This window comes from Parasteatoda tepidariorum, chromosome 4, assembly GCF_982258835.1.
Source record: "Parasteatoda tepidariorum strain Cologne lab strain chromosome 4, Ptep-v5.0, whole genome shotgun sequence".
NCBI classification, from domain to species: domain Eukaryota; kingdom Metazoa; phylum Arthropoda; class Arachnida; order Araneae; family Theridiidae; genus Parasteatoda; species Parasteatoda tepidariorum.
The window spans coordinates 38,989,767-39,012,849 of NC_141758.1; the positions used below are offsets into that span (position 1 = coordinate 38,989,767).

The 23,083-nt window shown below is 29.8% G+C and overlaps 1 long non-coding RNA gene across 1 annotated transcript in view; it reads right to left on the reverse strand.

Moving 5' to 3' along the window:
- Positions 1–606: 606 nt before the first annotated feature.
- The window catches only part of LOC107448627 (uncharacterized), a 38,353-nt gene continuing 15,876 nt past the window's right edge, over positions 607–23,083 (reverse strand). The window contains exons 2-3 of the long non-coding RNA XR_001584674.4: positions 12,325–12,484; positions 607–3,000 (exon numbers count right to left, since the gene is read on the reverse strand). This is a non-coding gene — a long non-coding RNA (uncharacterized LOC107448627). The remainder of the gene's footprint in view (positions 3,001–12,324; positions 12,485–23,083) is intronic.

Consider the following 23,083-nt stretch of genomic DNA (forward strand, 5'->3'; position numbering starts at 1 on the left):
AAGATCTCACTATCGAAATTTGGTAGCATCATTAAGAACTATACATTTTGTGAGATTAATAATAATTCCGCAACATAACGGCATAAAAATTACTTTGGAACCAAATCGTGATTTTTAAAAGAAGACATTGCAAAAATATTTCGTTAATCTCCTTCTTATACACTCTAAAAACTGTACCTCTTAAATAAAAGGCACAAGCTAAATGTACCCTTTATTTTCTCGCGTTAGAGGCACATAACTAATGTGCCTTTAAAAATGAGAGGCACCACAAGAAATGAAGGGCACCAAAGCAAACGCGAGTCAATGTGCGGTACGAAAGGATTTTACCGGTTCCCTGTGCCTCTCAAATGGGCTTCCCTTTTTTTTCTTCGGTACGATGTAACGGAGAAGAAGCGCATGCGCACATCAATGAAATATTTTATGACGAAATACAAATAATAAAAGCAGACGATAAAATTAGAACACCAGAAAGTTGTTGATTTTTTAGAATTAGTTTTGTGTGGAATTTGAGTTTTCGTATTACCCGTTACGGGTTTATCTAGTTTGTTTTATGATATTTTATCTATCCCGTTACGGGTGAGTTTTCATATATCCCGCTACGGGCACTTTTTCTAGTTTCCTTTATAAGATTTAACTATCCCGTTACGGGTACTTTATATTTGTTATTGTATTTGTTGTGGTGTGAAATAAATGTTTTTATAAAAAACTGAGCAGCTCTTTAATATAGCTTGATACGCTACAGCTATGTATTAATTGGTGACAGCGGTGGGATCCGTTCCAGAAATGTTTTATTAAGTTTTTGAAAGAATTGGTGACAAATATTATTGTTATTAAGGATTTCCTACTTTAGAAAAAATTAGTGAATGAGATGTTTAAAATTGATGCCAAGAAGTGTGGAATTCGACGGTACTTCGAACTCTTTGAACAGAAAGCGAAGAGATTTAGTGTGAATTTCGATCTTTGGTTTTCGTGTGCTTTACAGCTTATTCCTGCTGAAAGGTCAGAAATTTATGATGATAATTATTATTACTTTAAAGAAAATCTCATTGCCAATTTTCAGTATGATCCACAAGCTATTCCGTGTAATAACGATCGCCAGAAAGAACATTTTAATGAGAAATGGAATTCGCCAAGTATTGTGAAGAAATTTAGATCTGAACGTGAATGTTTCTATTGTGGTGAAATAGGACATTTTAAGAAATACTGTAGACATCGAAATTCGGATTATAGAAAAGAGAATTATATCCGATTGTTGTAATCAAGTTTAAGCACGAAAGTAATTTTTATTTTAATAATATTTATAAAACAAATGCATGTTTAATGATTGGGGCAAAAATGCAGAATTTCACGTTTTTTAAAATACAATAAAAAAAAAACTCTGAAACAAGCTTTCCAAAAAAATTGCAGAAGGCTTTTCATATATTCTGAGCTCAAATAAAATCATCGATTAAATAATATTAAGTACAGTTAGTTCTAAAAAAATTGAAAGCTAATGTTCCCAAAATGGGAATGATGGCGCCTAACGGGTTAATATGTTTCGCTAAAATCTGGATTTTAAAAATATTCATTTCAATGGAAAGAAATCTTTTATTTTACACTTGTTAAGTCAGTTGTTTAAGCATATTTTATGTTATAAAATATCCAAGTTGTCAAAATCTACATCTATCATTTTAAAATATTCTATGTTTTTCCAAATTTGTGCAACTGTATACATCATATTGCAACTGTTACTAAATTATGTAAAATTGTTCTTTATGTGTGAAAATAAAAGATATTAGATTTCATGATATTTAGTGTTTAATTTTTGATCCTTATAAAACTATTTTATGAAATCTCTAAATATTTAAAAAATATCTAAATTTATAATAAATTTCCATTTTGAGGATGCTTTTTGGAAAAGAAAAAAAAATTCATGAATTATATTGACTTGGCTTAACAGTAATAAATATTATCTTTTTGTACCTATATCTGATTAGAAAAGCATCATTGTAGTTGTTGAAGTATCATTAAACGCTACATAATTAAAGAAATGGTATAAATTTACATATTTTATAATTGTCTATGAAAAAGCCTTTGATGGAATCCTTTGAAATGATCACTTTCAAGTGGCCAATATTCAAAGAATTGAGAAATATTTTTCATTAAGAATTATTATAATTAATATCTTGGTAATAGTGTAAACCAAACAGAAAGTCCCTTTTTACATAAAGTGCTAGCAAATTACAAATAGGTAAAAAAAAATGTGTTCAAATCTGGTAAATAACAGGTTTTGGTACCACTAAATGCTTGTTTCAATGAGCGGTACATAAAAGCAAAATCTAAGGTACAATGTACCTTCCAAGTTAAGAGGTACATCTGATTTTGCCTCTGAAATCAGAGGTACATTGTGCCTTTCATTTTTGAAGGTACGTTGTGCCCTTAAAATTCAGAAGCACAAACGATCCAAATGTGCCTCTGAAATCAGAGGTACATTGTGCCTTTCATTTTTAAAGGTACGTTGTGCCCTTAAAATTCAGAGGCACAAATGATTCAAATGTGCCTCTGAAATCAGAGGTACAGTTTTTAGAGTGTATGGTAGATGTGTTCTCAAGGGCATGTTACAGAAATATTTTTAAGATCATCTTTAAAAAAATGCACATTCAGAACAATGTACAGTTACAAAAATGTACAGTAAGAAGAAATTCTAAAATATAATGGCATGACAATAGAAGTAAATTGAAATATTTCATAAATACCCTTCCAAAATGATAAAGGTATAGCCAAGATTATATCACAGAAATATTTTTGGAAATATTAATAAGAACTATATTTTTGACAGCTTAAAAGTAGTTATAAAGCATGAATTGTTCTTTTTGCATGTGTGAGTGCATTCTCTGTGCCCCATACTCTCTCTGTCTCTCTCTCTCTCTCTGCCTCTCTGTCTCTCTCTCTCTCTCTCTCTCTCTCTGTGTCTCTCTCTCCCTCTCTCTCTGTAGTTGTATATGCTGCTGGGTTTTCCCGCTAATAAAAAATGTCATACAAATAACCATACAAAAATAATTTTTATTCGTAAAAAAAGCATACAGAAAAAAAATCAGTCATTGCAAATTTTGTTGTGCAACATTTTAACTTCAGTGCTTATGATTTCATTTAGACGAAACCAAATATGTACTCTTAACTTAATATTTAATTCTCTAAAACACAATAATATGCTTTAAGTGGCAAAATATTTACCAGATTTCTGGAGAGCAATATAAAACATTCCGGTAAAAAGTACTGGTACTTTTTACCTTAAAATCCATTTTTACCGGAACATGTTACGAATAAAAAATCTGATATACTGTAATTTTCATTTAATTAAATAAATCGTTACTAATAATTAAATAAATCATACCAAAAAAATTTATAATAAATCATAACAAAAAAATATATAATATTTTACAGTAAAATGGATTTTGCGGATGATGCACTTTTAAGTGCCAGTAGTGTTTACCGTAATTTGTTCCGGAATTTTTTTTACAGTGTTTTCATTTAGCAGCAATGAAACTGGCAAGCACTCAAACTACTTTCGACTATTACAGGATCAAAATTTAGTTTAAAGTTTTATATTGTAGTCGGTTGAACATTTTATCCGAAAATTATAAGAAAATTTCTTTAAATTTGCGACATCTAATTAATAAACCATAATAAAACATGCAAAAAAATAATTCATTACACTATCAAAACTCAATAATTTCAGTATTTCAAATAGAGCAACAAAGAAACATTTTTTTAAATTCAAAATTGTTTTTGTGTTATAAAAATATTCATGTAACCTTTAACGATTAAATGCCAACGCTGCTGTGCGTTTTAATTAAGAGACACGCCTATAAACACAGTCTCTCTTTTTCATTTCGGTAATTATTACATCACTGCGAAATATTGCGTCTACGCAACATTTTGCAGTGAAGCTTTTTTAAGCCCCCATTAATTCTAGTTTTTAGAAGTTGTGTGACTGATTATTTCATAAATGAAAACAAACGCAAATAAATTACTTTCTTTAATAATGAGGGAAGAAATCTGTAATTTCAAATATAATTCTGCTACATTATTACTCTTATGCATATGATTACATTAAGACGAGGCCAAATATATCCATCTTATTAACTATTACGTTCTATAATAAGCGTTAAATGCAAAAACATTTACTAATCATTACATACAATGGTTAGGGCCACTGGAGTGCTTATTAACTATTTAGAAATAGCAATGTAATTGGCAAGAACTCAAATTGCTTTCGGCTATTAGACGAACCAAAATGTAGGGGAAAGTGTTATTACACTTGGCTAAGAATTATATCTAAAAATGATCAAAAAGCACATTTCGCCAAAACTCATTACCAGCAGCTACCATTTAATTGCTCCAAAATTTTGCCCCAAGTGTTTGGAATAATTTCGCAGAATAACAAGGCATTCTGTATTCCTTACACGAAATGAACTATATTAAAAAAAAAAAAAGTAAGAAAATTTTACCATTGCGTTTTTTTGGTCGCCAATAATTTTACCTCTATCTCTCCCCCTTGCCCCTATTTCATATCTCAAATACGCATGCGCGTTAAAGCGCTGGTTACGCCCACGGTTGTTAGGAGAGACAAGTGATTAGAATCCAACGAATAAATACAGAAGCATTAGGGCAGTTCCTAAGACTGGGTTGTCATAATTTGGCGATTAATCAAAAAAATATTTTTTGTTTCTTTTTATGTATATCTTGCCCTTTAGGCGGGTGATCGCGCGGCTACAATTTCACACGCGGTGGGGCAATTAATGTACTTTTTACGTGTTACTTGCCGAGGAAAATAAAATATTTCCTTCAAAACGACGTTCTAAAAGTAGCTTTGCTTCCGTGGGCATGTCTTAGTGCCTGAAAAATGGAGGCTAAGAAAATTGAGGGGTGTATTAAACTTAAAATGCGGGAAGAGTCTTGTCGAGTTTGGTGCTTATTTTAGCACGTTACACATTAACTGTTTACTCACCTTTTTACCTGAATTGTATTAAAAGTGGTGTTTTGATAAACAGGCACGCAGTCTTGTTAGGGTGTTGCAAAAGATCGAGGATATAATTTTTTTTTTTTTTTTTTTTTTTTTTTTTTTTTTAAATCATCGTCAGTTAAAGGCAGTGGCGTGCAAGGGAGTTTGGGTGCTTGGGGCAAACTCAGCGCGTTGAAAAAAATTCTGGTTAATTACCGTATAGTATAGTAATAACATTTTTAATAAAAAGACAATGTAAATTTAGCTAATAAAACCAATTTTACACGGTATTCAATTACTAATTTTTTCATTCATATGTTAACGGTTTACCGGAAATTCTAGTTTTTAAATTTATTATTGTTATGACCACACATTTAGTAAAAAATACAAAACTGAAAAGTAAATTCAATCGAATAAATGGTTTTAACACCATTCTCTAAGATATCATGATAAAATTACTGAATTTTACCACATTTATCAAATTTTATCAAATATTATAAAATTACGTTTTATTGTCAATTTTGCTAAAATCATTACCAAACCTCTTTGGTAAAATTTAACGAGCTTTTTGTGCAGACCATAAAGTTAACATGGTAAATTTTACCATATTTTGATAGTTTTAACAATACTTTTTTCCTCAGTGTAAGATTAGATGCCTTTGAAAAGAAAGGTACGTAACTACTGCAGGGAAGAAAATCAATTTAATTTTTTAAAAAATGGAAAGAAAAATCTTAATCCACATTTTAAATTTTTTCATGTAATGTAAGCAGAAACAATTCTAAGGAATAATCTCTTAATTTTTCTTTTCCTTTCATGCAAGAAAAAATCAAATTTTAATGTTGTTTCATGTTCGTTCATTTTTCAGCGAAATTTTTTTTAGTTATTTACTTGTTAGTTTATTTATTTATGTATCATTTCTTTTAACTCAGAAAATATTTAAGTAATTCGCTATTAAGATCGAAACGACTGTCCGAATTCTGCGATTTTCATTTTCATCTAAATGTGATGAATAGAGATTCAGGTTCAAGTCTCAAAACAAACTGAAGAAATAAAACGGACACGACAGCATTTTAGTATTTTAGTATACTTCCCAAACAATCCACCAAAATATTAGCCTTGATATGGTTTCTGTAACTGGGCAACCAGATCAGACATGGCAAATCTGGTTTGCTATTAATTAAAAGCAACTAACTGTCAGTATTTTATTTTATAACCGTCGTTGAACAGCCGACCCAATTTTATGGGTTTACGACTACTAATGTTCAACTCCGTAGCCTTGTAATTTTGAACCAATCCAGAAGACAAGGTAACTCCTGTGTCAGTACCCCCAGAGGTATTGATTTGTTATGGGAACATGGAAGACTTTGCGACTCGACAGATTTACCGTGCATCAGTCACCATTTACAACACGGGAAGTCTGCGGCCGGCAGGGATCGAACCCACGAACTCTTGGACATGGCCTCGGCGTCCAACCGACTAGGCTATCCCGGCCTACACAGACATGTTGGCGATTTTATAACTTCATAAAGTATCTTAAATAATTAAAACACCAGTATTTGCTAACATTGAACTGCAAAATAATGAAGGTGGCCCAACCAAGAATCCAAGCCCTACGTTCTTTAATGTAAACTAAAACCCTCTCACTAATTTTTAGATTACTGGACTTCAAACTTCGAAACTATTAAAGCTAAATTTGCGTTAATGCAATTATCATTGATAGATATTAATTGAAACAAAATGTGTGGGGGAAAACTAACATGAATTAAACTAACATGAGCCATCGAATAATGAAATGAAACTCAATTGCCAAAACAAACTAGTTATTAAAAACTTGAAAATAAAAACAGACTTAGAACCAAGCTTAGAACATACTTGAACTATAAAATAGTTGGGAAAAGGAACTATGCGCCCTGAAGCTCGCATAAAAGCCAAAGTAATAAAAGTAAATAAAACCTTGAAGAATTCGACGATTGAATTCTAAGCTAAACACGCTATACGAAATCCCTAATCCAGCTGACAAGCACACAAAATATTCCCGTTCACAAGTGTTTCAGAGCGCATGCGTTAGAAAGCAACAAGTAACAAATAAGAAGAGATTTCTTCTAACAAGTTATTGTTAAATTATTCATCTACGGCTGAACAAAATGATTAGTCCTCTTCTTTCTTGACTTTGAGCTATTTACTAAGGAAACACTAACTGAATCTAACTGATTAATTTCAATTGAACTAACTGATTAGATTTAGTCAGTGTTTCATTACTAACTGAAAACTAACTGAATATGGTGACATTTACCGTGTTCCTGGCTCTACGGGAACACCAAAAAGCTCAGTAATCTTTACCGAAGCCCTTTGATAATGATTTTGGTAAAATAAGCAACTTAATATAGTTTTAAAATGCGTGATAAAATTTGATAAAGGTGGTAAAATGTGGCCATTTTATCATGAAACCTTAACATCGCATTAAAACTGTCGGTTAAATTTACTTTTAAATTTTGTATTTTTTACTAAATGTTTAATAAGAACAATAATTAATTAAAACTAGAATTTCCGGTAAACCGTTACCATGTGATCGAAAAAATTACCGAATGAATGATTTAAATTCCGTATATTTTAATTTTATTAACTAGAATCATGTTTTTTTCCCTCTGTACTAAAATTGACATTACCATACTGTTCGATAATTTTGTCAGAATCTTTTTTCTCCATGCATGATGTAAAATAGTTTGAAATCAAACATAAACTGGAGTTTTTGTAAATTATAATAAATAGAGTAATACAATGTGGGGTAAAAAAGACTACCCGGAAAAACTTTTGATATAATGATCGGATCTTCAAGTTCTAGGACTCATTCTCAATAGTTTGAGTAGGTAACGTCAGATATGCTAATTAATTAATGCAGAAGATATTTTAATCTACAGAATTAGACACAAAAACATAGTTTCTCTGAATAATCATACCTTTTTTTTTTTCAAATGATTTGAATTTTTGAGTCCCAAAATATAGGGCTATCCGCAATCTGGGAAATGTGATCCCCATAGTTTGGCCAGTAGATAGATCCAATGTTTGGATCCTTAATGTTAATCTCACTTTTTTCATTTTGTGCCATATCTCGAAAAATTTTAAAGTGAATTGAAAAATTTTTGCACACAATTATAAAATTTTTTTATTCAAAGATTCCATGTAAAAAATAACTTTTAGTAAATATTTATCACTTTTTTATTATTTTATTTAATTTTAACCGAAAATTTTTGAATTCTAAAGCATGCAAATTTTTACATTACTTTAAAGAAAATAATTTTGCATAGCATAATACAAAATTTACGTGAAATCGGTCGAATAGTTCCTGGGAAATTGAATTTCGAGAAAGTCGTATTTTAAAAATTCGATTTCTTAGGAAATATTCGATCGGTTTCAATCAAATTTTGTATTTTGCCATATAAAATTATTTTCCTTAAAATGATGTAAAATTTTGTATACCACATAGTTCAAAAAATTGTCGAGTCAAAAATATTAAATAAAATAATAAAAATTATAAATATTTATCTAAAGCTTTTTTTTTTTTTGCATGGAAATTATATTTGAATAAACTAATTTTATAATTGTGTACAAAAATTTATCAATGCTCTTAAAATTTGCTCGAGATGTTGCGAGATACGCATAAAGTAAAATTAACATTAAGGGGTCCAAACTTTGGATCGCTCACCTGACCATATTATGGGGACCATAATATTGTACCATATTTCCCAGATTGCAGCCACCCACTGTATTTTGAAAGTCAGAAATTCGAATCAATCGAGAAAAAGATATGTTTGTTCAGAGAAAGTAAGTTTTTGTGTCTGATTTCGTAACTCAAAATATCGCCTGCACTAAATAACTATCGTGTTTGAGATCACACCCTTGAACCATTAAGAATGACTCCCAGAACGTAAAGATCCTTTCATTAGATCAAAAGTTAAGTTGTCCGTTTTTTCTTTCCACTATACATCAATCAAGGCAAAGTAACTAACATATTACTTTCTTATAAATTAATGTGTTTTGCATAAATCATTAAATTTGAAGTAATATATGGAAATTGATGCGCGTTTTATTGCTCAAATAAATCTATCAAAACAAAATAATTGTTCCTTTTTACTATTATTGTTGTATGTGATATTAAAATATGAAAATGAAAACAAATCGATATCAATGTAACTGTAGGCATGAAAGCACCGTTTTTTATTATCACTTTTTTCGGTAATTGTTAGTCTGTGACATATAAAAATGAGAAATTGAAAGTAAATCATACTTTTACAAACATACTTGATGGATTATATCTATCAAAACAAAACAAGAATAGGGAATTTATCATAACTTATTTTAAAAAATTTCGTTGCGTCATATATTTAAATTTAACTTAATGCATTCATTCGTGTATTATGTTTGAAAGATTAAACATATCAAAATAAAACACTTAAACCACAAATATTTCTAGGAAATTGAGCTGCGTTTGATATTAAAGTGTAAAACTAAAAATATTTATGTAAAATATCATTTGTTGATTACATACATCCATCAAAACAGAAACTGAATTCCCAATTTTTTCAACAATTTATTGCACATGAAAAGACTTGTTTTTCAATTCTGTCAGATCAATTCTTTATTTATTTCACCAACTTCAAGTATTAAATTTAACAACAACAAAAAAATTTAATAAATAAATAAAAAAGGGAAAGAAAGAAAAAACATTCAAAACATTTCGTAAATATTTTTACTTGCTCTTACATAAAGATGTTTTTCGATCTATGTAGGCAAAACATATAAATAAAAACAATAAAATAAAATCCCCAAAAAATTCAACCGCATTCAAATTGACCTATTTTTCCAGTAAATTATTTTTACTATTTTCCTGGAACTATAAGAGGAAATAAAAGTTTCTGTGAGAGATTTTCCGTTGCCGTTAAATGGATTTCCTAGAACTTCTGAACAATTGTTTTGTTTAACGATTCGCTTTCCGTCACAAACGGCAGAAAATTACCAGCATGTTCAAACAGCGTTTTCCATAACAAAAGAAATTCTTTCGATCCTAAAAAATTAAGTAGAAAGTTGAAAGAAAAAAAATGAAAAGCAAAAGGTCAAAAAGTGAAAGTAGCTCACTGCTTTCTCTTAAGAATTACTGAGCTAATTTAAATGCAAAAATGAAGAATGTTTTTTTAAAACTTAACATGACTTGCTACATAAAAAAATAACGTGTATGATTATTTTAAATGTGCAAAGTGTAATAGATTTTATGTTATTATTAGTATTGTTAGGAAGTAATCTCTTTTTTATTTTATGACAAATATTTCAAACAGAAATATTATTCGTGGGCTGTTTTTAAAACTTTTATCAATACATTTTAAAAAAATTTAGTGAATAGTTGCAATCATTTTTGGCGATGAGGTAAACTAAATACATTTTTAAGTACTGAACTGTAGTTAATTATATTAAATTAACAAAATAACAATCGTTTGAAAGATTTATAAGAAATATAATACTGAAAATGTGTTTGTTTTTTAAGCGCAATGCTTTTGCAATGAAGTCATAAAATATGTTTTGTCAGTAAGCAAACTAACAGAAAATTAATGAATAAATTACAAAAATTATAGTAATAAAAAAGTAAATAAAAAATATGACTACGTGCACTGTGAAAACTTTTAGCTTATCTCAATACCGAAAATGGAGGCAACTCTGCAGAAAATTTTCTTACAGTGCACTAACTCGCATAGCGGACTTTATATTTATAGATTTCATATTTAATTTTCCCGAACCTCACACTGAAGGTGTGATATTTATAGTCAAGAATCAGAGATTCTAAAGTTTTCTGATTCCAAATGAAAAAATGGGAAAATGGAAGAAAACAAGATTTAAAAAAAAAATTTAATTCGTGTAAATATGCAAAGTGTGATAGTTCTGCTGATATAATTTCTGTTATTATTAAATTTGTTATATCATGTTTTCGTTTTGATTAGAAAGAAATATTTAAATAATTATATTGAGCAGTGATGGCTCAGGGGATAGAGCGTTCACCTTCCAATGAGGTGAACCGGGTTCGAATCCCGGCAATGGCTGGTCGATACGAATCCGCATCCGGCTTGCACCGACCACAGTGCTGACGAGAAAAGTCCTCAGTGGTAGACGCATCATGGTTTAGAGTCCCCCTGCCGTCAGGCTAACCGTGGGAGGTTCTCATGGTCTTCCTCTCCGTGTAACGCAATCCATCAAAAAGTCCTCCACGAAGGCAAATTTCTCCCTATACTTGATCCATCGGATTGGGTTCAAAATTACAAGGCTACGGAAATGAACATTAGTAGTCGTAAACCCAAACATTGGGTCTGATGTTCTACGACGGTTGTAAAATAAATAAATAAAAAAAAAAAAAAAATGAATTCAAACTATTCTCGTATGTAATTTTTTATCACTACCAAATCACGCGGTAGATATTATAGTTAATAGTCTGAACTTTGCAATTTTCAACCTAACTCAAAAGACAAGCAATTTTTTTACTTTATTTAAGAATGAAAAATTCTTAAATCGGCTAATTCTAAATAAATAATTTCAAACAGTGATTGAAAAACAAAATTCTAAAGAGTTACTCAGCTGATTAAAATTTTGAAATGACGAATTTATTTTATAACTTAATAAAACGCTATTTAGTTGCATTAGGTAAAATTTATGAGTGTAATTTACTTGAATATGCAATCCAGATTATTATTAGTTTAATCATAGTTAGCTCTTTAAAATGAGTTTAAATTTCATAACAAATATATCTTTTGCGAACATTTCTGTTCTTTTTGGAATTTTTAAAAAATTTAGAGTCTAAAAATGGTAGAAAGCAGAAAATCCTAAAACTAATATTCTCTCGCTTATTTTGTGATCCTTTTTCTTCCCGACGAACTTGGAATCGCAGCATCTAACATTTTTCTAAACATTTTTTTATTTATTTTTACTTAATTTTAGCAAATAAACTGATGCGGATATTTACTAATTCAGCAGTATCTTATCAATATATAAAATACAAAGCCGTCATCGAATCATAATTTGAGATACAAGGTATGTGGTATTTCAGATTCACTATTCATTTTTTTCTTGTAAAATTATACCAATACATCTGCGATCATCAAAGACAGTTCATATTATGCATTTGTCTATTTTAAGATTTTTGATATAAAAGTTTGTTTTTGCGAAGTTTACGTTAAAAATTATATTTTTGGAATTATTAAAGCAAAGATAAAACTTTTAGCGTAATAAACAAAAGAAAATATTTTATTATATAAAGGAAAAATTTATTAAGATTAAAAGAAAATTTCATAACAAGCTCATACCTTGTGAGCTGTACAACAAACTAAAACTGAAGAATTCTCAACTATAATGGTATGTCTGCAAGTGACGTAGTGTTAGTATCACGATTCTGATTGGTTGTTGAAACCTGGAATTTTTTACGATAGCAACTGTTCTTTCCATTCTATTTCGAATAAGCCAAGCCTGAAAATATCAATTCTCTTAAATGACACATTCTATATTCTTTCACTATATATTTCTTACTTAACACAAAGACAGGCATGAAGACATGTAGAACATAAATTAATCATGCATCGAAGTTGCCATGTACACAATGCAAAAATATATCTCGCTCGCAATAAACAAATAATAAATCTAATTTAAGTAAAAGACGTAGCCTAGAAAGAAGCATATTTCACCAAATCGATGTGCGATACGACGTTATATTTAATTAACTTACGTTAATTAGCATTACGATAATTAGCGTTAATTAGCATTCTAAGTTATGTAGAGAAACTCAGCTCAACTTTAACACTCGCCATTTTGCTTATAAGCGATCAGTTGGTGCTGACGTTATTTGTCACATTTGTGGGTATCAGTGATCTTCTTCTGAAGAGCCAATACCCAATTCTAAAAAGGATTAAACATATGCAAAATGATTAATGCTTATGTTAACCATGTATTTCTGATGCATTACTTTACAATCGTCATTCAAATTGGTTTCCATTAGCTTAAATGTAATAAAATTAAATTTTCAGAAAAACTTAAACTCAAGCAAATGTGCAGTTTTAAATGTCTTAGTTAAAACCAAAAATCATTTAATTTTATTTTATTTCTTCACATTTTGAAAAAAAAATCTATTGCAGTTTTTTCCCCCTCTCTCGTAAATAACCAATAAAATATTTTAAGACTGTCGCACTGGCATCGTGCTATACATTATTAAATCAAATCAATTATGAGTTCTTAACCTATTTTACAGCAGGACAAGTTTCACAGGCAATACTGAATGGTTCAAGTTAATGCCACTAAATTCAGTTTGAAATTTCTTATAAAACAATAAGTTAAATTAAATGGTATAATTTAAAGTCCAGCTTATAATTAGCTCAAGGTTTTTCCTTTGTTGATGTCCTCATTATTTTACAGTTTGCAATGTGCGTCCGAAATAAATAGTAGCTTAGAAAGATTAAAATTCCTGAATACAAAGAAAGAAACAGTTCCAATTATTTTTCGCGCGAAATTATTTAAGATATTTTATTTTCCAGTTCTTTTCAATACTCGTTTAATTTCGAAATCGATTTCAGCCTCCACTAAAATAAATGAACATTTGTTTTCGTCTAATTCTCATGGTAAAATTCAATCAATGCATATTTTTGCATACAATGCCATTTTTGAAATAATAATTATATGCAAGTTAAATTAAAGACAAAAAAAAAAGGAAAGAAATGCGATCCAAGCGTTAAACTTTCGCAAATGTTAACCATAAAGATATCACAGCTAGAGGCTGCACTATATAACTTAACAATGCAATTATTATTCAATCAATTGCTGTAATATTGTATCACGCGTATTGTTCATTTCGGGTTTGTTTTTTTTTTTTTTTTTAATTATTTTTTCTATTTTGATTTTAAATAATCAGTCATGACAACTAAAAAAATAACATTATGAGAGAAAATTAATCAATTTTCCATTTTAGAAGATATTTTAATGTTTTGGTTAAATTTAAGGTTAAAATTTATCCTTTTTCTGCAGTGAATGATCTAAAATCATCGTTATTTCAAGTTTTTACTGAGTTAAGTACATTAGTTTAAGATTGAAATCTGTTAAAAGATCATTATCTAGCATCCAATTGGTAATTCAGCGAAGATTTAGAATATTACTTACATAAAGTTGTGTATCACTTCTTCTTCTTTTTCTTTCAAACAATTGAATTGCAGCTGTAATTACGTTTCTCAATATCTGTTTCAGGAAACAAACTCACTTTCAGAAAAACCATTGAAGCCGTATGCCTTCTATATAACAGATAACAGTTAGCTCGTTATTAAGTTAGCAGCTAACTTATTACGACATTTCAAACTGAAAAAGCATTAAATATCATATATAACTAAACTCTGGTGCGCGACAGCCCAAGAGGGCCAAGGCCTACTGTGCCCATCTCAGTTTTCTTGACCTTGGGCTCTGGGGTGCAGGAGCAGATGTTCCAGTCAGGTGGTCAGCCGAACGCGGAACCCCCAGTGTTTAGTTCCCAAGCATGCTTGGTACTCATTTATCGACCCACTGAAGGGATGAGACTGATATCGACCCACTGAGTCAACCTTGCCCGACCCGAGGATCGAACCAGGGACCTGTGGCACGACAGCGCGAAGCAGTAACGCTCAGCCACCAGGCGTCTAAATATCATATATATCATCCAAATATCATCCACCACCATCACCTTTATCATCCAAATTAGTTGCAGCCTTAAAGACTCATATTTTCACATATGCTGAATGTATTATGAAATCAAGTTTAGGAAAGATTATTTTGCCCAATAATATGGTTCCACATTGCTACTTATTATGGTAGAAATAAATTTTGCATGATATTATGTGCTCTAAATAAATTTTCCTAAAAAAGGAGTTAAAGGTGTAGGAAAGAATTATTTGATCAATAATATGGTTCCCGTTTGCTTCATGTTATGGTTGCAATTAACTTTGTCTCTGTTCAATATTATAGTACAATGTGTTCAAAATCAATGTGACTTAAAAATTTGCAAACCGAACTAGTTACTAAATAATCATGTTTAGGAAGGAATGATTTGCCCAATAATATGGTTTCAATGTGTTCCATATTATGAATGGAGTAAATTTTGCTCGGTATTATAGTACATAGTTTTATAAAAAATTTTACAGTGTATCAATCAAGTTTATAATCAGTGTATCAAGTTAATCAGTACGTCAAGTTTATGATCAGTGTATAATCACGTTTAGGAAGGAATGATTTGTTCAATAATATAAGACTTCTATGCATATTGAATGGAGTAAATTTTGTTCGGTATTATAGTACATAGCGTTATAAAAATTTTTACAGTGTTTCAATCAAGTTTATAATCAGAGTATCAAGTTAATCAGTGCGTCAAGTTTATGATCAGTGTATAATCACGTTTAGGAAGGAATGATTTGTTCAATAATATAAGGTTTCAATGCCTTCCAGTATTGAATGGAGTAAATTTTGCTCGGTATTATAGTACATAGCGTTATAAAAATTTTTACAGTGTATCAATCAAGTTTATAATCAGAGTATGAAGTTAATCAGTGCGTCAAGTTTATGATCAGTGTGTAATCAGGTTTAGGAAGGAATGATTTGTTCAATAATATAAGGTTTCAATGTGTTCCAGTATTGAATGAAGTAAATTTTGTTCGTTATTATAGTACATAAAATTCTAAAAAAAATTACAGTGTATCAATATAAGACAAGTCCAGCTTATTCCGTAGCTTAGTATCATATATGTATGTTTTGTTGTTTACATTTATTAAATACGATTGTTATTAGATTTTGACATTTTTATTCACTGCAACATTTTAAAATGAAACTCTTTACAACAGATATTATCCAGAATTTTATTAACTTGTTCCACATTTAATATCTTTTATAAATAAATGTTTAAGATGAGAAATAAACCTTTTTTTTTTTAATTTTAATGAATATGCTTTACAAAAGTTTTTTTTTTTTTTTACCTTACATAACATGGTTAAAACTTTTGAATAATAATTTTAGGAGAAAAACTTGCTGAAAATATTAATAAAATGCTGCAAACGGATTAGCTTCCTTTCAACAATAGTTTCGAAAAAGCGTTTTTTTTTTTAAAAAATTTTTAATTTTTTTTTACTACAGTTTTTAAATTTCGAATGCCTGCATCTGAATCATAATATACTCTGCAAAAAACATTGCAACATTTCGGAATGTAATCTGATACAAATTCGATTAAAACTTAAGCAGTGTACAGATTGAGACATTCATTCCCCCCCCCCCCCCCCATAAAAAATTTGTGAATATTCACTGCAAATTTGATGATAACTTAACTGTTTTGAACATGTTAAACTGTAATATCTTAAAAGTTTGCTACTACTCTAATGCAGCGGGGGGGGCTATTTTGATTTAGATCACCGTATTTCTTAAATTTCATTGCACAATACTGTGGTTCAAGAACAAAACACATAGTACGATTTAACAACTAATTAGGGTAGCACAAATTTGCACAATATTATGGCTCAAGATAACGATATTATTGTTCAAGATTGAACTGATTTTTCTGAGAATATAGACAATAATGCCCCTAAGTGTGATGATCCATACTTTTCTTTAGGACCTTTACTGTACTCAGCTCAAATGATTATTTCTACACGGAGAAAAAAATCTGGTAAAATTACCGTTCTGTATGATAATGACATTTCTGTTTTTTTTTTTTTTTTTTTTTTTTTTTTTTTTTTTTTTTTTTTTAATAATGATAATTCTAGTAAATTAAAACTGTAAAATATACCGTATTTAAACCATTTAATTAATTGGAAAATTTTCTGTTCATATGGTAACGGTCTATCGGAATCCTGGTTTTCAAGATTATAGTTCTATTACCACACATATGGAAAAAATATAAAACTAGGAAGTGGTAGGTTTTGTTTGTTTGAAAAGCATGTTATTAAAAAGATTTTTTTAAACTTGAAATTTCATTTTTATTAAAGAATAGGAAATTTTTTGCAATTTTTGATGAATTTGAGATTTTTTGAAAGACATTTCCAGTAAAACAAAAAATTGGTAATAAACCCAAATTAAACGGTATTTACACCATTCATCTGGTAACGGTTTACCGAAAATTTTGGTTTCAAAATTACGGATCATATTACCTCACATACAGTAAAAAATACAAAGTTAAAATGTAAATTTAGCCGAATAAATAGATTTCAACACCATGCAAGGTCTCCTGATAAAATTAACAAATTTTAGCCCATTTTAACACAGATTATGAAACAATATTATTTTGTTAATTTAACCAAAATCATTATTAAAGTGCTTCAGTAAAAACTACCGCGCTTTTAGGCTTTACCATACAATGAGAACCACGGTAAATTTTCTGGTAGTTTTGACCATACTTTTTATCTCAGTGTACAATATAGAACGGAAAAAAAATTGTTGACAAGTACATACACAACTATATTTTTCAATCTAAATCTCATCTGCCTATTTTAAACTCCCATGATCACAGCTTCTATTCTTATTTCGTGATGCGATCAGGAACAAATATCATATTATATCTGAAAATAATATCTCTTCTATATATTTGAGTTTTCAAAATGGTGACAGAAACATGGTAAATTTTAACATATTCTAGTAGATCTGACCATACATTTTCTCAGTGTACAATACAAAAAACGGGAAAAAATAAAAATATATAAGACAGCTTTCCAGCAAAAAAAATTTTTTTTTTTCTAAAATTATTTTCTTTGATATCGCCTACTTTTTTTCCCTTGTTATATTTCACCCTTTGCTTACGGCTGGTATAACATATGGAACACATGTGATGATACAACATGGTATACTATAAGCAAAGGGTTAAATGTATTTTTCAATCTGTATCCTCTCTATTGGTTTTAAGATCCTATAAATTACAGTTTTTATTCTTATTTTTTGATGCAAATCAGGTACAGATATAATATTCTGTCAGAAAATAATATCTCTTCCATATATTTGAGTTTTCGATAGCTGAAATGTTGGCAGAAACAGGGTAAACTTTACCATTTTCTAGCAGATCTGACCATACATTTTTCTCAGTGTACAATACAAAAAAGGGGGAAAAATAAAAATATATAAGACAGCTTTCCAGCAAAAAATAAAATTAAAAATAAAAATTATTTTCTTTGATATCGCCTACTTTTTTTCCCTTGTTATATTTCACCCTTTGCTTACGGCTGGTATAACATATGGAACACATGTGATGATACAACATGGTATACCATAAGCAAAGGGTTAAATGTATTTTTCAATCTGTATCCTCTCTATTGGTTTTAAGATCCTATAAATTACAGTTTTTATTCTTATTTTTTGATGCAAATCAGGTACAGATATAATATTCTGTCAGAAAATAATATCTCTTCCATATATTTGAGTTTTCGATAGCTGAAATGATGGTAGAAGCATGGTAAATTTTATCGTCTTCTAGTAGATTTGATCACACATTCTCAGTGTACAATACAAAAAAGGAAAAAAAAAAACTTTGATAAGTATTTTCAGTTTTCCAGCAGAAAATAATATTAAAAAACTATTAGCAAACTTCTTTTCTCTGACATCGCCTACTTTTTTTTCGTTTTGTTATATTTAAATGCATTTTTCAATCTGTATCCTTACTGCCAGTTTTAAGATCCCATAAATTACAGCTTCTATTCTTATTCCGTGATGCAAATCAGGTACAAATATCACATTCTGTCTGAAAATAATATCTCTCCCATGTATTTGAGTTTTCGATGACTGGGGAGAGATATTAATTGATTGTAAACATGAACCTTACAAGAAACAATGATCGATACCAGGCTACTACTTTACTCAAAACAGAAGTTTTGATGTATTGTTGACACGCATGTCAGCATTTGTCTTCTCCTCAGTATGAACCATCGCATTTCATGAATAATTTAGTGAACATTTGCCTACCCTGCAATCACATGCTGCAGTTTTTATATTGGAAATAGTTCATAACGAGAAAACTACAGTTTTTTAGTTTCCGCGTTTTATTTTTAATCTTTGAAATCTTCGCTGAAATTGATTTTAGGCAAAAGAAGCTTAAGTGTTTTGCTCATGCATAAAAAATGTTAGCAATTTCTTTTTTTTTTTTGAAAAAAATAGTTAGAAAGAAATTCTATGTTATTATAGTAAACTACCATCTAAACTTTTTTTACTTAAATTTCAATTTCCTAGACTAACTAGTAATATATGCTGACATTTTGGTTCGAAGATTTAAGTTGGAATTAATGTTTATGTATAAAACACTATAAACAATTTTGGTGCAAAGTTGCCACCCTTTTTAGTGTGGAAACAAACTAAAATTATTGATAGTGCATGTAGTCTCATTTTCTTTTTCAATTTTCACTGTTATTATTTATATTTTGTTTACTGTTTATTTATTCATCCATTTTTTTTTTTTTTTTTTTTTTGCTTGTTTGCTTGTTTACTGACAACACATATTTTCATGCGCATTAGAATCAGTTTATAGCTTCACCGCAAAAACATTACGCTGAAGATACAAGCCCATTTTTAATAATTTGCTTGCCCTAGTTTTTTGAACGATAACTACAGCCCTGTACTTAAAAATGTTGTTAGTTTACCTCAACAGCAAAAATACTGACAACTGCACGCTGAACTTTTTTGCGGTTTACAATATTACAATGGAAAATAATATAATTTCTTTAACATTGAATTCAAACGTTAAGTTTTTATTTTTACTTAATCGTGCAATCACCTTCATTAGAGCCGCGATGGCTCAGGGGATAGAGCGTTCCCCTTCCAATTAGGCGAACCGGGTTCGAATCCCAGTCAATACGAATTCCGCATCCGGCTTGCACCGACCACAGTGCTGACGTGAAATATCCTCAGTGGTAGACGGATCATGGGTTAGAGTCCCCTGGCCGTCAGGCTAACCGTGGGAGGTTATCGTGGTCTTCCTCTCCATGTAACGCAAATGCGGTTTAGCTCCTTTAAAAAGTCCTCCACGAAGGCAAATTTCTCCCAATACTCGATCCAGGAATTCTCTTGTCTTCTGGATTGGGTTCAAAATTACAAGGATACGGAGTTGAACATTTTTAGTCGTAAACATTTATATCCTTTATTCTTGACATTTATTTAATAACATTTTGCGAATAAAGAGAGCAGAACTTCATTGCCAGAGAGAGAAAAAAATTATTAATTTTTGAGTAAATTCGGAGATGACAGCTTGGTTATCATTCAAAGTTTCACACTTTTTGTCATATATAAAATGGCGTAACAATCTGAATGTATTAAAATCCAATGGTACAATGTCTGGCGAGTATGATGGAAGCGACAGTACCTCCCATTTAAAATCATTATTTTTGCTCCGAGTTCTTTTTCTTTCTTGATCGGAGAGATCTGGGCCTGAGCTTAAACGCTTTAAATAAATAATAGAACGAAAAACCTTGTTGAAATAAAAAGTATTCTCGCATTTTGATTTTTCTTGACAATCAAGAAGAGTTTTTTTTTGCAAAGGAGCTGAAGCTATGCTATCCCTTAGCTTTAATTTTCAGTAGAAAATAAAATAAACAAAATATTTCTGCTAAAGAAATTATGTTTTAAATGGGACCAAATATCATACTTATCCTATGCAGTTAAAAATTCAAGAATAAAACTTTTAAAATTATTGCAAATCAAAACGAAAAGGTAACAATATTCACCTAAACAGTGATAAAATAAAATATTTTAAGTCAGGGTTATGGACTTTCAATAATTACTTATAGTCAAAATTTAGCTAATTGTGCAGTGTGTTCCATAATGCTCGCTTCGGATTTTTAGAATCACAGTCAAAAGTTATTTAAAAAAGGTCGCCAAATGATATTTAAGTAATAATTTTTCATCAAATCACTAGTGAGTATAAGTATTTCTAACAACCAAATTTTAACTTTTCCGTCTCTCTCTCTCTCTCTGTCCTCCGGCAATCAAACATGTTTTGATGTTTTAAGATTTTGAACAGAATCGGTAGATTAATTTGCGTCTAATTGTGTGTTGCGAACAATATTTTAGTCATGACACAACAGTCCTAAAATAAGCTGGAGTGTTATTGGGGTTAGAAAAAGGCGGAAACACAACCTGGTAAGGAACCTTACTAATGGACCAAAAAATTTTCAATTAACCAGCTGTTATTCAAACTATATTACACGGTAAAATTTTGTTAGTACTTTGCTAATAAGATGTTAATTATAGACCATAAAATTATTTCGAGTTTCACCCTTGTGTCGTTAAATCGAGTATGAAAAATATAATACTCTGGTTCACCTTAGAATCATCTTAATGTGGCACCAATTCGAAAGATATTATGACTCACAAACGGTATTCTCGACATGATAAACCAGTCCTTAATGAATTGGTGCGTTATTGTGGGACAAACAGAAGCAGTAACTGATTAAGAACGTTACCAATAGATCAATCATTTTCAATTAACCAGCTGTCATTCGAACCATAATAGACAATAAAAGTTTGTTAGCACCTTAATCTAAATTATAAACCATTATATGAATTTCAGTTGGGCTAAGGAGTCATTAAATTAAGTAAGAGAAATATTATACTCTGGTTCACCTTAGAACCATATTAATGTGACTTTAATTTGTACGATATTCTGGTTCACGAACGATATTCTAAGCATAATACACCAGTACTTAATAAGCTACTGCGTTAATGGGTGTAGAAAAAAAAACAGAAGCGCAAACTGATTAAGAACTTTACTAATAAGCCATTGGGGCAAGAAAACCTTCGTGGAAGGCTTTTTGATGGAATTAACACGCATTTGCGTTTCATAGAGAGGAAAATCACAAAAATCTCCCTCTGTTACAACGAAGACAAGGGGATTCTAATCCAAGATCCGTCTACCACTGAGGATATATTAATGTGGGCACCTTAGAACTTTAATAAAGTATTAAACTGTAGCATAAAATGAATTCTAGTTACACCATTGGGTCATTAAATATAAGAACTGAAATAATCTGGTTCAACTTAGAACTACATCAATGGTTCGAAGCGCTATAAAATTTCTAACAATGTTACGTTATAACGCTCTTAAATTAATAAAAAAAAAATTTTTTTTTTTTGATTCAGCTCGCATTTTAAAATTTTCTTATTTAGATATATGATACTTCAAAAATATACCTATTTCAGAAAAAAAAATACTAAAAAATAAAAACAAATTATCAAATTATTACGTGATGATGTAAAATTCACTTATTACTGATATCCCAAAAAGCACTTAATGTGAATCTTGAAAATACTTTTAAAAGAAAGTCAAAAATTTCTGAAATATTCAAAGAGCAATTTGTCCATCACGCAGAGCTTATGTTTATTTATTTACTTTCATTTTTTAAAAAAAATTCAATACCATGGATTATTTCTCTTGTTTATTAAACAAACATGATGAAAGAAATATATTTTGAATGACCAGGCCTTAATAACCTGGTGTGTTATTGGTAGAAGATAAAACACAAACACAACATGATTAAGAACTTTGCTGAACCTATCATTTTCAATTACCCAGCTGCCATTTTAACTTGGTAAACAAGCTTTCAAAAAACAAGCAATCTCACGGAATTTTCTACTCACATATGCATCTATCAATGTCATCATTGGGGGCATAAAATTCCGGACTAATAATGTCATCAATAGATTATGGAACAAAAAGTAAAAATACATGCATCAAGAAAAATTGTTTTATTGATGATTTTTTTTCTATTATATTCTCTGATAAATTATTTTCCTTGCTGTATTTTAATTGCAAATATCTTTTCAGAATATGACTTCAATAAGTTTCATAGCAAGCAAACAATACACAAAAAATCTCATATTTATTTGTTAGCTATGTAAATACATAGAATTCGACCAGATACGTCATTTTTATAATGGAAATATGGTAATTGGTTACAAATACTTAAATAATATTCTTTCAGGTAAAATATTTATATTGTAACGATTATATATACATAAAAGTTCAAAAAGTAGAGGAAGCATAGAAAAAATAACAGAATAATGAATTTTTGTCCTTTTTGTATTTATTGAAAGAGAAAAAAC